Source organism: Pseudophryne corroboree, chromosome 9 (assembly GCF_028390025.1).
Source record: "Pseudophryne corroboree isolate aPseCor3 chromosome 9, aPseCor3.hap2, whole genome shotgun sequence".
Taxonomy (NCBI): domain Eukaryota; kingdom Metazoa; phylum Chordata; class Amphibia; order Anura; family Myobatrachidae; genus Pseudophryne; species Pseudophryne corroboree.
Window position 1 is genome coordinate 450,283,444 of NC_086452.1, and position 14,103 is coordinate 450,297,546.

Sequence of the window (14,103 nt, forward strand, 5' to 3'; positions counted from 1 at the left end):
GCAGAGCACTGAGCTCACACTCCATACACTGAGCCCACACTCCATACGCAGAGCACTGAGCTCACACTCCATATGATACACAGAGCACTGAACTCACAGTCCATAAGATTCAGAGCACTGAGCTCACACTCCATACGAAGAGCACTGAGCCCACACTGCATATGATGCACAGAGCCCACACTCCATACACAGAGCACTGAGACCACACTCCATACACAGAGCACTGAGCTCATACTCCATACACTGAGCTCACACTCCATATGATACACAGATTACTGAGCTCACACTCCATACACTGAGCACTGAGCCCACACTCCATACACAGAGCACTGAGCTCATACTCCATACACTCAGCCCACACTCCATACACAGAGCACTGAGCTCATACTCCATACACTGAGCTCACACTCCATATGATACACAGATTACTCAGCTCACACTCCATACACTGAACACTGAGCCCACACTCCATACACAGAGCACTGAGCTCATACTCCATACACTCAGCCCACACTCCATACACAGAGCACTGAGCTCATACTCCATACACTCAGCCCACACTCCATACACAGAGCACTGAGCTCACACTCCATACACTGAGCCCACACTCAATACACTGAGCACTGAGCCCACACTCCATACACTGAGCAGAGCCCGCACTCCATACACAGAGCACTGAGCTCACACGCCATACACAGAGCACTGAGCTCACACTCCATACACAGAGCACTGAGCCCACACTCCATACACAGAGCACTAAGCTCACACTCCATACACAGAGCACTGAGCTCACACTCCATACACTGAGCCCACACTCCATACACTGAGCACTGAGCCCACACTCCATACACTGAGCAGAGCCCGCACTCCATACACAGAGCACTGAGCTCATACTCCATACACTGAGCCCACACTCCATACACAGAGCACTGAGCTCACACTCCATACACTGAGCACTGAGCCCACATTCCATACACAGAGCACTGAGCTCACACTCCATACACAGAGCACTGAGCCCACACTCCATACACAGAGCACTGAGCTCATACTCCATACACTGAGCCCACACTCCATACACATAGCACTGAGCTCACACTCCATACACTGAGCCCACACTCCATACACAGAGCACTGAGCTGACACTCCATACACTGAGCCCACACTCCATACGCAGAGCACTGAGCTCACACTCCACTGAGCCCACACTCCATACGCAGAGCACTGAGCTCACACTCCATACACTGAGCCCACACTCCATACGCAGAGCACTGAGCTCACACTCCATATGATACACAGAGCACTGAACTCACAGTCCATAAGATTCAGAGCACTGAGCTCACACTCCATACGAAGAGCACTGAGCCCACACTGCATATGATGCACAGAGCCCACACTCCATACACAGAGCACTGAGACCACACTCCATACACAGAGCACTGAGCTCATACTCCATACACTGAGCTCACACTCCATATGATACACAGATTACTGAGCTCACACTCCATACACTGAGCACTGAGCCCACACTCCATACACAGAGCACTGAGCTCATACTCCATACACTCAGCCCACACTCCATACACAGAGCACTGAGCTCATACTCCATACACTGAGCTCACACTCCATATGATACACAGATTACTGAGCTCACACTCCATACACTGAACACTGAGCCCACACTCCATACACAGAGCACTGAGCTCATACTCCATACACTCAGCCCACACTCCATACACAGAGCACTGAGCTCATACTCCATACACTCAGCCCACACTCCATACACAGAGCACTGAGCTCACACTCCATACACTGAGCCCACACTCAATACACTGAGCACTGAGCCCACACTCCATACACTGAGCAGAGCCCGCACTCCATACACAGAGCACTGAGCTCACACGCCATACACAGAGCACTGAGCTCAAACTCCATACACAGAGCACTGAGCCCACACTCCATACACAGAGCACTAAGCTCACACTCCATACACAGAGCACTGAGCTCACACTCCATACACTGAGCCCACACTCCATACACTGAGCACTGAGCCCACACTCCATACACTGAGCAGAGCCCGCACTCCATACACAGAGCACTGAGCTCATACTCCATACACTGAGCCCACACTCCATACACAGAGCACTGAGCTCACACTCCATACACTGAGCACTGAGCCCACATTCCATACACAGAGCACTGAGCTCACACTCCATACACAGAGCACTGAGCCCACACTCCATACACAGAGCTCTGAGCTCATACTCCATACACTGAGCCCACACTCCATACACATAGCACTGAGCTCACATTCCATACACTGAGCCCACACTCCATACACAGAGCACTGAGCTGACACTCCATACACTGAGCCCACACTCCATACGCAGAGCACTGAGCTCACACTCCACTGAGCCCACACTCCATACGCAGAGCACTGAGCTCACACTCCATACACTGAGCCCACACTCCATACGCAGAGCACTGAGCTCAAACTCCATACACAGAGCTTACACTCCATACACAGAGCACTGAGCCCACACTCCATACGCAGAGCACTGAGCTCAAACTCCATACACAGAGCTTACACTCCATACACAGAGCACTGAGCCCACACTCCATACACAGAGCACTGAGCTCACACTCCATACACAGAGCCCACACTCCATACACAGAGCACTGAGCTCACACTCCATACACAGAGCACTGAGCCCACACTCCATACACAGAGCACTGAGCTCACACTCCATACAAAGAGCACTGAGCTCACACTCCATACACAGAGCACTGAGCCCACACTCCATACACAGAGCACTGAGCTCACACTCCATACAGAGCACTGAGCTCACACTCCATACACTGAGCCCACACTCCATACACTGAGCCCGCACTCCATACACTGAGCAGAGCCCGCACTCCATACACAGAGCACTGAGCTCACACTCCATACACAGAGCACTGAGCTCACACTCCATACACAGAGCACTGAGCTCACACTCCATACACAGAGCACTGAGCCCACACTCCATACACAGAGCACTGAGCTCATACTCCATACACTGAGCCCACACTCCATACACAGAGCACTGAGCTCACACTCCATACACTGAGCCCACACTCCATACACAGAGCACTGAGCTCATACTCCATACACTCAGCCACACTCCATACACAGAGCACTGAGCTCACACTCCATACACTGAGCCCACACTCCATACACTCAGCCCACACTCCATACACAGAGCACTGAGCTCATACTCCATACACTCAGCCCACACTCCATACACAGAGCACTGAGCTCACACTCCATACACTGAGCCCACACTCAATACACTGAGCACTGAGCCCACACTCCATACACTGAGCAGAGCCCGCACTCCATACACAGAGCACTGAGCTCACACGCCATACACAGAGCACTGAGCTCACACTCCATACACAGAGCACTGAGCCCACACTCCATACACAGAGCACTGAGCTCACACTCCATACACAGAGCACTGAGCTCACACTCCATACACTGAGCCCACACTCCATACACTGAGCACTGAGCCCACACTCCATACACTGAGCAGAGCCCGCACTCCATACACAGAGCACTGAGCTCAAACTCCATACACAGAGCTTACACTCCATACACAGAGCACTGAGCCCACACTCCATACACAGAGCACTGAGCTCACACTCCATACACAGAGCCCACACTCCATACACAGAGCACTGAGCTCACACTCCATACACAGAGCACTGAGCCCACACTCCATACACAGAGCACTGAGCTCACACTCCATACAAAGAGCACTGAGCTCACACTCCATACACAGAGCACTGAGCCCACACTCCATACACAGAGCACTGAGCTCACACTCCATACAGAGCACTGAGCTCACACTCCATACACTGAGCCCACACTCCATACACTGAGCCCACACTCCATACACTGAGCAGAGCCCGCACTCCATACACAGAGTACTGAGCTCACACTCCATACACAGAGCACTGAGCTCACACTCCATACACAGAGCACTGAGCTCACACTCCATACACAGAGCACTGAGCCCACACTCCATACACAGAGCACTGAGCCCACACTCCATACACAGAGCACTGAGCTCATACTCCATACACTGAGCCCACACTCCATACACAGAGCACTGAGCTCACACTCCATACACTGAGCCCACACTCCATACACAGAGCACTGAGCTCATACTCCATACACTCAGCCCACACTCCATACACAGAGCACTGAGCTCACACTCCATACACTGAGCCCACACTCCATACACAGAGCCCACACTCCATACACAGAGCACTGAGCTCACACTCCATACACAGAGCACTGAGCCCACACTCCATACACAGAGCACTGAGCTCACACTCCATACAAAGAGCACTGAGCTCACACTCCATACACAGAGCACTGAGCTCACACTCCATACACAGAGCACTGAGCTCACACTCCATACACTGAGCCCACACTCCATACACTGAGCACTGAGCCCACACTCCATAGACTGAGCAGAGCCCGCACTCCATACACAGAGCACTGAGCTCACACTCCATACACAGAGCACTGAGCCCACACTCCATACACAGAGCACTGAGCTCATACTCCGTACACTGAGCCCACACTCCATACACAGAGCACTGAGCTCACACTCCATACACAGAGCACTGAGCTCACACTCCATACACTGAGCCCACACTCCATACACAGAGCACTGAGCTCATACTCCATACACTCAGCCCACACTCCATACACAGAGCACTGAGCTCACACTCCATACACTGAGCCCACACTCCATACACTGAGCGCTGAGCCCACACTCCATACACTGAGCAGAGTCCGCACTCCATACACAGAGCACTGAGCTCACACTCCATACACAGAGCACTGAGCTCACACTCCATACACAGAGCACTGAGCCCACACACCATACACAGAGCACTGAGCTCATACTCCATACACTGAGCCCACACTCCATACACAGAGCACTGAGCTCACACTCCATACACAGAGCACTGAGCCCACACTCCATACACAGAGCACTGAGCTCATACTCCATACACTGAGCCCACACTCCATACACAGAGCACTGAGCTCACACTCCATACACTGAGCACTGAGCCAACATTCCATACACAGAGCACTGAGCCCACACTCCATACACTGAGCACTGAGCCCACACTCCATACACTGAGCAGAGCCCACACTCCATACACAGAGCTCTGAGCTCATACTCCATACACTGAGCCCACACTCCATACACAGAGCACTGAGCTCATACTCCATACACTGAGCCCACACTCCATACACAGAGCACTGAGCTCACACTCCATACACTGAGCACTGAGCCCACATTCCATACACAGAGCACTGAGCTCACACTCCATACACAGAGCACTGAGCCCACACTCCATACACAGAGCACTGAGCTCATACTCCATACACTGAGCCCACACTCCATACACATAGCACTGAGCTCACACTCCATACACTGAGCCCACACTCCATACACAGAGCACTGAGCTGACACTCCATATACTGAGCCCACACTCCATACGCAGAGCACTGAGCTCACACTCCACTGAGCCCACACTCCATACGCAGAGCACTGAGCTCACACTCCATACACTGAGCCCACACTCCATACGCAGAGCACTGAGCTCACACTCCATATGATACACAGAGCACTGAACTCACAGTCCATAAGATTCAGAGCACTGAGCTCACACTCCATACGAAGAGCACTGAGCCCACACTGCATATAATGCACAGAGCCCACACTCCATACACAGAGCACTGAGACCACACTCCATACACAGAGCACTGAGCTCATACTCCATACACTGAGCTCACACTCCATATGATACACAGATTACTGAGCTCACACTCCATACACTGAGCACTGAGCCCACACTCCATACACAGAGCACTGAGCTCATACTCCATACACTCAGCCCACACTCCATACACAGAGCACTGAGCTCATACTCCATACACTGAGCTCACACTCCATATGATACACAGATTACTGAGCTCACACTCCATACACTGAACACTGAGCCCACACTCCATACACAGAGCACTGAGCTCATACTCCATACACTCAGCCCACACTCCATACACAGAGCACTGAGCTCATACTCCATACACTCAGCCCACACTCCATACACAGAGCACTGAGCTCACACTCCATACACTGAGCCCACACTCAATACACTGAGCACTGAGCCCACACTCCATACACTGAGCAGAGCCCGCACTCCATACACAGAGCACTGAGCTCACACGCCATACACAGAGCACTGAGCTCACACTCCATACACAGAGCACTGAGCCCACACTCCATACACAGAGCACTAAGCTCACACTCCATACACAGAGCACTGAGCTCACACTCCATACACTGAGCCCACACTCCATACACTGAGCACTGAGCCCACACTCCATACACTGAGCAGAGCCCGCACTCCATACACAGAGCACTGAGCTCATACTCCATACACTGAGCCCACACTCCATACACAGAGCACTGAGCTCACACTCCATACACTGAGCACTGAGCCCACATTCCATACACAGAGCACTGAGCTCACACTCCATACACAGAGCACTGAGCCCACACTCCATACACAGAGCACTGAGCTCATACTCCATACACTGAGCCCACACTCCATACACATAGCACTGAGCTCACACTCCATACACTGAGCCCACACTCCATACACAGAGCACTGAGCTGACACTCCATACACTGAGCCCACACTCCATACGCAGAGCACTGAGCTCACACTCCACTGAGCCCACACTCCATACGCAGAGCACTGAGCTCACACTCCATACACTGAGCCCACACTCCATACGCAGAGCACTGAGCTCACACTCCATATGATACACAGAGCACTGAACTCACAGTCCATAAGATTCAGAGCACTGAGCTCACACTCCATACGAAGAGCACTGAGCCCACACTGCATATGATGCACAGAGCCCACACTCCATACACAGAGCACTGAGACCACACTCCATACACAGAGCACTGAGCTCATACTCCATACACTGAGCTCACACTCCATATGATACACAGATTACTGAGCTCACACTCCATACACTGAGCACTGAGCCCACACTCCATACACAGAGCACTGAGCTCATACTCCATACACTCAGCCCACACTCCATACACAGAGCACTGAGCTCATACTCCATACACTGAGCTCACACTCCATATGATACACAGATTACTGAGCTCACACTCCATACACTGAACACTGAGCCCACACTCCATACACAGAGCACTGAGCTCATACTCCATACACTCAGCCCACACTCCATACACAGAGCACTGAGCTCATACTCCATACACTCAGCCCACACTCCATACACAGAGCACTGAGCTCACACTCCATACACTGAGCCCACACTCAATACACTGAGCACTGAGCCCACACTCCATACACTGAGCAGAGCCCGCACTCCATACACAGAGCACTGAGCTCACACGCCATACACAGAGCACTGAGCTCACACTCCATACACAGAGCACTGAGCCCACACTCCATACACAGAGCACTAAGCTCACACTCCATACACAGAGCACTGAGCTCACACTCCATACACTGAGCCCACACTCCATACACTGAGCACTGAGCCCACACTCCATACACTGAGCAGAGCCCGCACTCCATACACAGAGCACTGAGCTCATACTCCATACACTGAGCCCACACTCCATACACAGAGCACTGAGCTCACACTCCATACACTGAGCACTGAGCCCACATTCCATACACAGAGCACTGAGCTCACACTCCATACACAGAGCACTGAGCCCACACTCCATACACAGAGCACTGAGCTCATACTCCATACACTGAGCCCACACTCCATACACATAGCACTGAGCTCACATTCCATACACTGAGCCCACACTCCATACACAGAGCACTGAGCTGACACTCCATACACTGAGCCCACACTCCATACGCAGAGCACTGAGCTCACACTCCACTGAGCCCACACTCCATACGCAGAGCACTGAGCTCACACTCCATACACTGAGCCCACACTCCATACGCAGAGCACTGAGCTCAAACTCCATACACAGAGCTTACACTCCATACACAGAGCACTGAGCCCACACTCCATACGCAGAGCACTGAGCTCAAACTCCATACACAGAGCTTACACTCCATACACAGAGCACTGAGCCCACACTCCATACACAGAGCACTGAGCTCACACTCCATACACAGAGCCCACACTCCATACACAGAGCACTGAGCTCACACTCCATACACAGAGCACTGAGCCCACACTCCATACACAGAGCACTGAGCTCACACTCCATACAAAGAGCACTGAGCTCACACTCCATACACAGAGCACTGAGCCCACACTCCATACACAGAGCACTGAGCTCACACTCCATACAGAGCACTGAGCTCACACTCCATACACTGAGCCCACACTCCATACACTGAGCCCACACTCCATACACTGAGCAGAGCCCGCACTCCATACACAGAGCACTGAGCTCACACTCCATACACAGAGCACTGAGCTCACACTCCATACACAGAGCACTGAGCTCACACTCCATACACAGAGCACTGAGCCCACACTCCATACACAGAGCACTGAGCTCATACTCCATACACTGAGCCCACACTCCATACACAGAGCTCTGAGCTCACACTCCATACACTGAGCCCACACTCCATACACAGAGCACTGAGCTCATACTCCATACACTCAGCCACACTCCATACACAGAGCACTGAGCTCACACTCCATACACTGAGCCCACACTCCATACACTCAGCCCACACTCCATACACAGAGCACTGAGCTCATACTCCATACACTCAGCCCACACTCCATACACAGAGCACTGAGCTCACACTCCATACACTGAGCCCACACTCAATACACTGAGCACTGAGCCCACACTCCATACACTGAGCAGAGCCCGCACTCCATACACAGAGCACTGAGCTCACACGCCATACACAGAGCACTGAGCTCACACTCCATACACAGAGCACTGAGCCCACACTCCATACACAGAGCACTGAGCTCACACTCCATACACAGAGCACTGAGCTCACACTCCATACACTGAGCCCACACTCCATACACTGAGCACTGAGCCCACACTCCATACACTGAGCAGAGCCCGCACTCCATACACAGAGCACTGAGCTCAAACTCCATACACAGAGCTTACACTCCATACACAGAGCACTGAGCCCACACTCCATACACAGAGCACTGAGCTCACACTCCATACACAGAGCCCACACTCCATACACAGAGCACTGAGCTCACACTCCATACACAGAGCACTGAGCCCACACTCCATACACAGAGCACTGAGCTCACACTCCATACAAAGAGCACTGAGCTCACACTCCATACACAGAGCACTGAGCCCACACTCCATACACAGAGCACTGAGCTCACACTCCATACAGAGCACTGAGCTCACACTCCATACACTGAGCCCACACTCCATACACTGAGCCCACACTCCATACACTGAGCAGAGCCCGCACTCCATACACAGAGTACTGAGCTCACACTCCATACACAGAGCACTGAGCTCACACTCCATACACAGAGCACTGAGCTCACACTCCATACACAGAGCACTGAGCCCACACTCCATACACAGAGCACTGAGCCCACACTCCATACACAGAGCACTGAGCTCATACTCCATACACTGAGCCCACACTCCATACACAGAGCACTGAGCTCACACTCCATACACTGAGCCCACACTCCATACACAGAGCACTGAGCTCATACTCCATACACTCAGCCCACACTCCATACACAGAGCACTGAGCTCACACTCCATACACTGAGCCCACACTCCATACACTGAGCCCACACTCCATACACTGAGCAGAGCCCGCACTCCATACACAGAGCACTGAGCTCACACTCCATACACAGAGCACTGAGCTCACACTCCATACACAGAGCACTGAGCCCACACTCCATACACAGAGCACTGAGCTCATACTCCATACACTGAGCCCACACTCCATACACAGAGCACTGATCTCACACTCCATACACAGAGCACTGAGCCCACACTCCATACACAGAGCACTGAGCTCATACTCCATACACTGAGCCCACACTCCATACACAGAGCACTGAGCTCACACTCCATACACTGAGCACTGAGCCAACATTCCATACACAGAGCACTGAGCCCACACTCCATACACTGAGCAGAGCCCGCACTCCATACACAGAGCACTGAGCTCACACTCCATACACAGAGCACTGAGCTCACACTCCATACACAGAGCACTGAGCCCACACTCCATACACAGAGCACTGAGCTCATACTCAATACACTGAGCCCACACCCAATACACTCAGCCCACACTCCATACACAGAGCACTGAGCTGACACTCCATACACTGAGCCCACACTCCATACGCAGAGCACTGAGCTCACACTCCACTGAGCCCACACTCCATACGCAGAGCACTGAGCTCACACTCCATACACTGAGCCCACACTCCATACGCAGAGCACTGAGCTCACACTCCATATGATACACAGAGCACTGAACTCACAGTCCATAAGATTCAGAGCACTGAGCTCACACTCCATACGAAGAGCACTGAGCCCACACTCCATATGATGCACAGAGCCCACACTCCATACACAGAGCACTGAGACCACACTCCATACACAGAGCACTGAGCTCATACTCCATACACTGAGCTCACACTCCATACACAGAGCACTGAGCTCATACTCCATACACTCAGCCCACACTCCATACACAGAGCACTGAGCTCACACTCCATACACTGTGCCCACACTCAATACACTGAGCACTGAGCCCACACTCCATACACTGAGCAGAGCCCGCACTCCATACACAGAGCACTGAGCTTACACTCCATACACTGAGCTCACACTCCATACACTGAGCCCACACTCCATACACTGAGCAGAGCCCGCACTCCATACACAGAGCACTGAGCTTACACTCCATACATAGAGCACTGAGCTCACACTCCATACACAGAGCACTGAGCTCACACTCCATACACAGAGCACTGAGCTCACACTCCATACACAGAGCACTGAGCTCACACTCCATACACAGAGCACTGAGCTCATACTCCATACACTGAGCCCACACTCCATACACAGAGCACTGAGCTCACACTCCATAAACAGAGCACTTAGCTCACACTCCATACACTGAGCCCACACTCCAGACACAGAGCACTGAGCTCATACTCCATACACTCAGCCCACACTCCATACAGAGCCCTGAGCTCACACTCCATACACTGAGCCCACACTCCATACACTGAGCAGAGCCCGCACTCCATACACAGAGCACTGAGCTCACACTCCATACACAGAGCACTGAGCCCACACTCCATACACAGAGCACTGAGCTCATACTCCATACACTGAGCCCACACTCAATACACAGAGCACTGAGCTCATACTCCATACACAGAGCACTGAGCTCACACTCCATACACAGAGAACTGGGCCCACACTCCATACACAGAGAACTGGGCCAACACTCCAAACGCAGAACTCATACTCAATACACAGAGCACTGAGCTCACACTCCATACACAGAGCCCACACTCCATACACAGAGCACTGAGCTCACACTCCATACACAGAGCACTGAGCCCACACTCCATACACAGAGCACTGAGCTCACACTCCATACACAGAGCACTGAGCTTACACTCCATACACAGAGCACTGAGCCCACACTCCATACACAGAGCACTGAGCTCACACTCCATACACAGAGCCCACACTGAGCTCATACTCCATACACAGAGCACTGAGCTCACACTCCATACACTGAGCTCACACTCCATACACAGAGAACTGGGCCCACACTCCATACACAGAGAACTGGGCCAACACTCCAAACGCAGAACTCATACTCAATACACAGAGCACTGAGCTCACACTCCATACACAGAGCACTGAGCTCACACTCCATACACAGAGCACTGAGCCCACACTCCATACACAGAGCACTAAGCTCACACTCCATACACAGAGCACTGAGCTCACACTCCATACACTGAGCCCACACTCCATACACTGAGCACTGAGCCCACACTCCATACACTGAGCAGAGCCCGCACTCCATACACAGAGCACTGAGCTCATACTCCATACACTGAGCCCACACTCCATACACAGAGCACTGAGCTCACACTCCATACACTGAGCACTGAGCCCACATTCCATACACAGAGCACTGAGCTCACACTCCATACACAGAGCACTGAGCCCACACTCCATACACAGAGCACTGAGCTCATACTCCATACACTGAGCCCACACTCCATACACATAGCACTGAGCTCACACTCCATACACTGAGCCCACACTCCATACACAGAGCACTGAGCTGACACTCCATACACTGAGCCCACACTCCATACGCAGAGCACTGAGCTCACACTCCACTGAGCCCACACTCCATACGCAGAGCACTGAGCTCACACTCCATACACTGAGCCCACACTAAATAACGCAGAGCACTGAGCTCAAACTCCATACACAGAGCTTACACTCCATACACAGAGCACTGAGCCCACACTCCATACGCAGAGCACTGAGCTCAAACTCCATACACAGAGCTTACACTCCATACACAGAGCACTGAGCCCACACTCCATACACAGAGCACTGAGCTCACACTCCATACACAGAGCCCACACTCCATACACAGAGCACTGAGCTCACACTCCATACACAGAGCACTGAGCCCACACTCCATACACAGAGCACTGAGCTCACACTCCATACAAAGAGCACTGAGCTCACACTCCATACACAGAGCACTGAGCCCACACTCCATACACAGAGCACTGAGCTCACACTCCATACAGAGCACTGAGCTCACACTCCATACACTGAGCCCACACTCCATACACTGAGCCCACACTCCATACACTGAGCAGAGCCCGCACTCCATACACAGAGCACTGAGCTCACACTCCATACACAGAGCACTGAGCTCACACTCCATACACAGAGCACTGAGCTCACACTCCATACACAGAGCACTGAGCCCACACTCCATACACAGAGCACTGAGCTCATACTCCATACACTGAGCCCACACTCCATACACAGAGCACTGAGCTCACACTCCATACACTGAGCCCACACTCCATACACAGAGCACTGAGCTCATACTCCATACACTCAGCCACACTCCATACACAGAGCACTGAGCTCACACTCCATACACTGAGCCCACACTCCATACACTCAGCCCACACTCCATACACAGAGCACTGAGCTCATACTCCATACACTCAGCCCACACTCCATACACAGAGCACTGAGCTCACACTCCATACACTGAGCCCACACTCAATACACTGAGCCCACACTCCATACACTGAGCAGAGCCCGCACTCCATACACAGAGCACTGAGCTCACACGCCATACACAGAGCACTGAGCTCACACTCCATACACAGAGCACTGAGCCCACACTCCATACACAGAGCACTGAGCTCACACTCCATACACAGAGCACTGAGCTCACACTCCATACACTGAGCCCACACTCCATACACTGAGCACTGAGCCCACACTCCATACACTGAGCAGAGCCCGCACTCCATACACAGAGCACTGAGCTCAAACTCCATACACAGAGCTTACACTCCATACACAGAGCACTGAGCCCACACTCCATACACAGAGCACTGAGCTCACACTCCATACACAGAGCCCACACTCCATACACAGAGCACTGAGCTCACACTCCATACACAGAGCACTGAGCCCACACTCCATACACAGAGCACTGAGCTCACACTCCATACAAAGAGCACTGAGCTCACACTCCATACACAGAGCACTGAGCCCACACTCCATACACAGAGCACTGAGCTCACACTCCATACAGAGCACTGAGCTCACACTCCATACACTGAGCCCACACTCCATACACTGAGCCCACACTCCATACACTGAGCAGAGCCCGCACTCCATACACAGAGTACTGAGCTCACACTCCATACACAGAGCACTGAGCTCACACTCCATACAC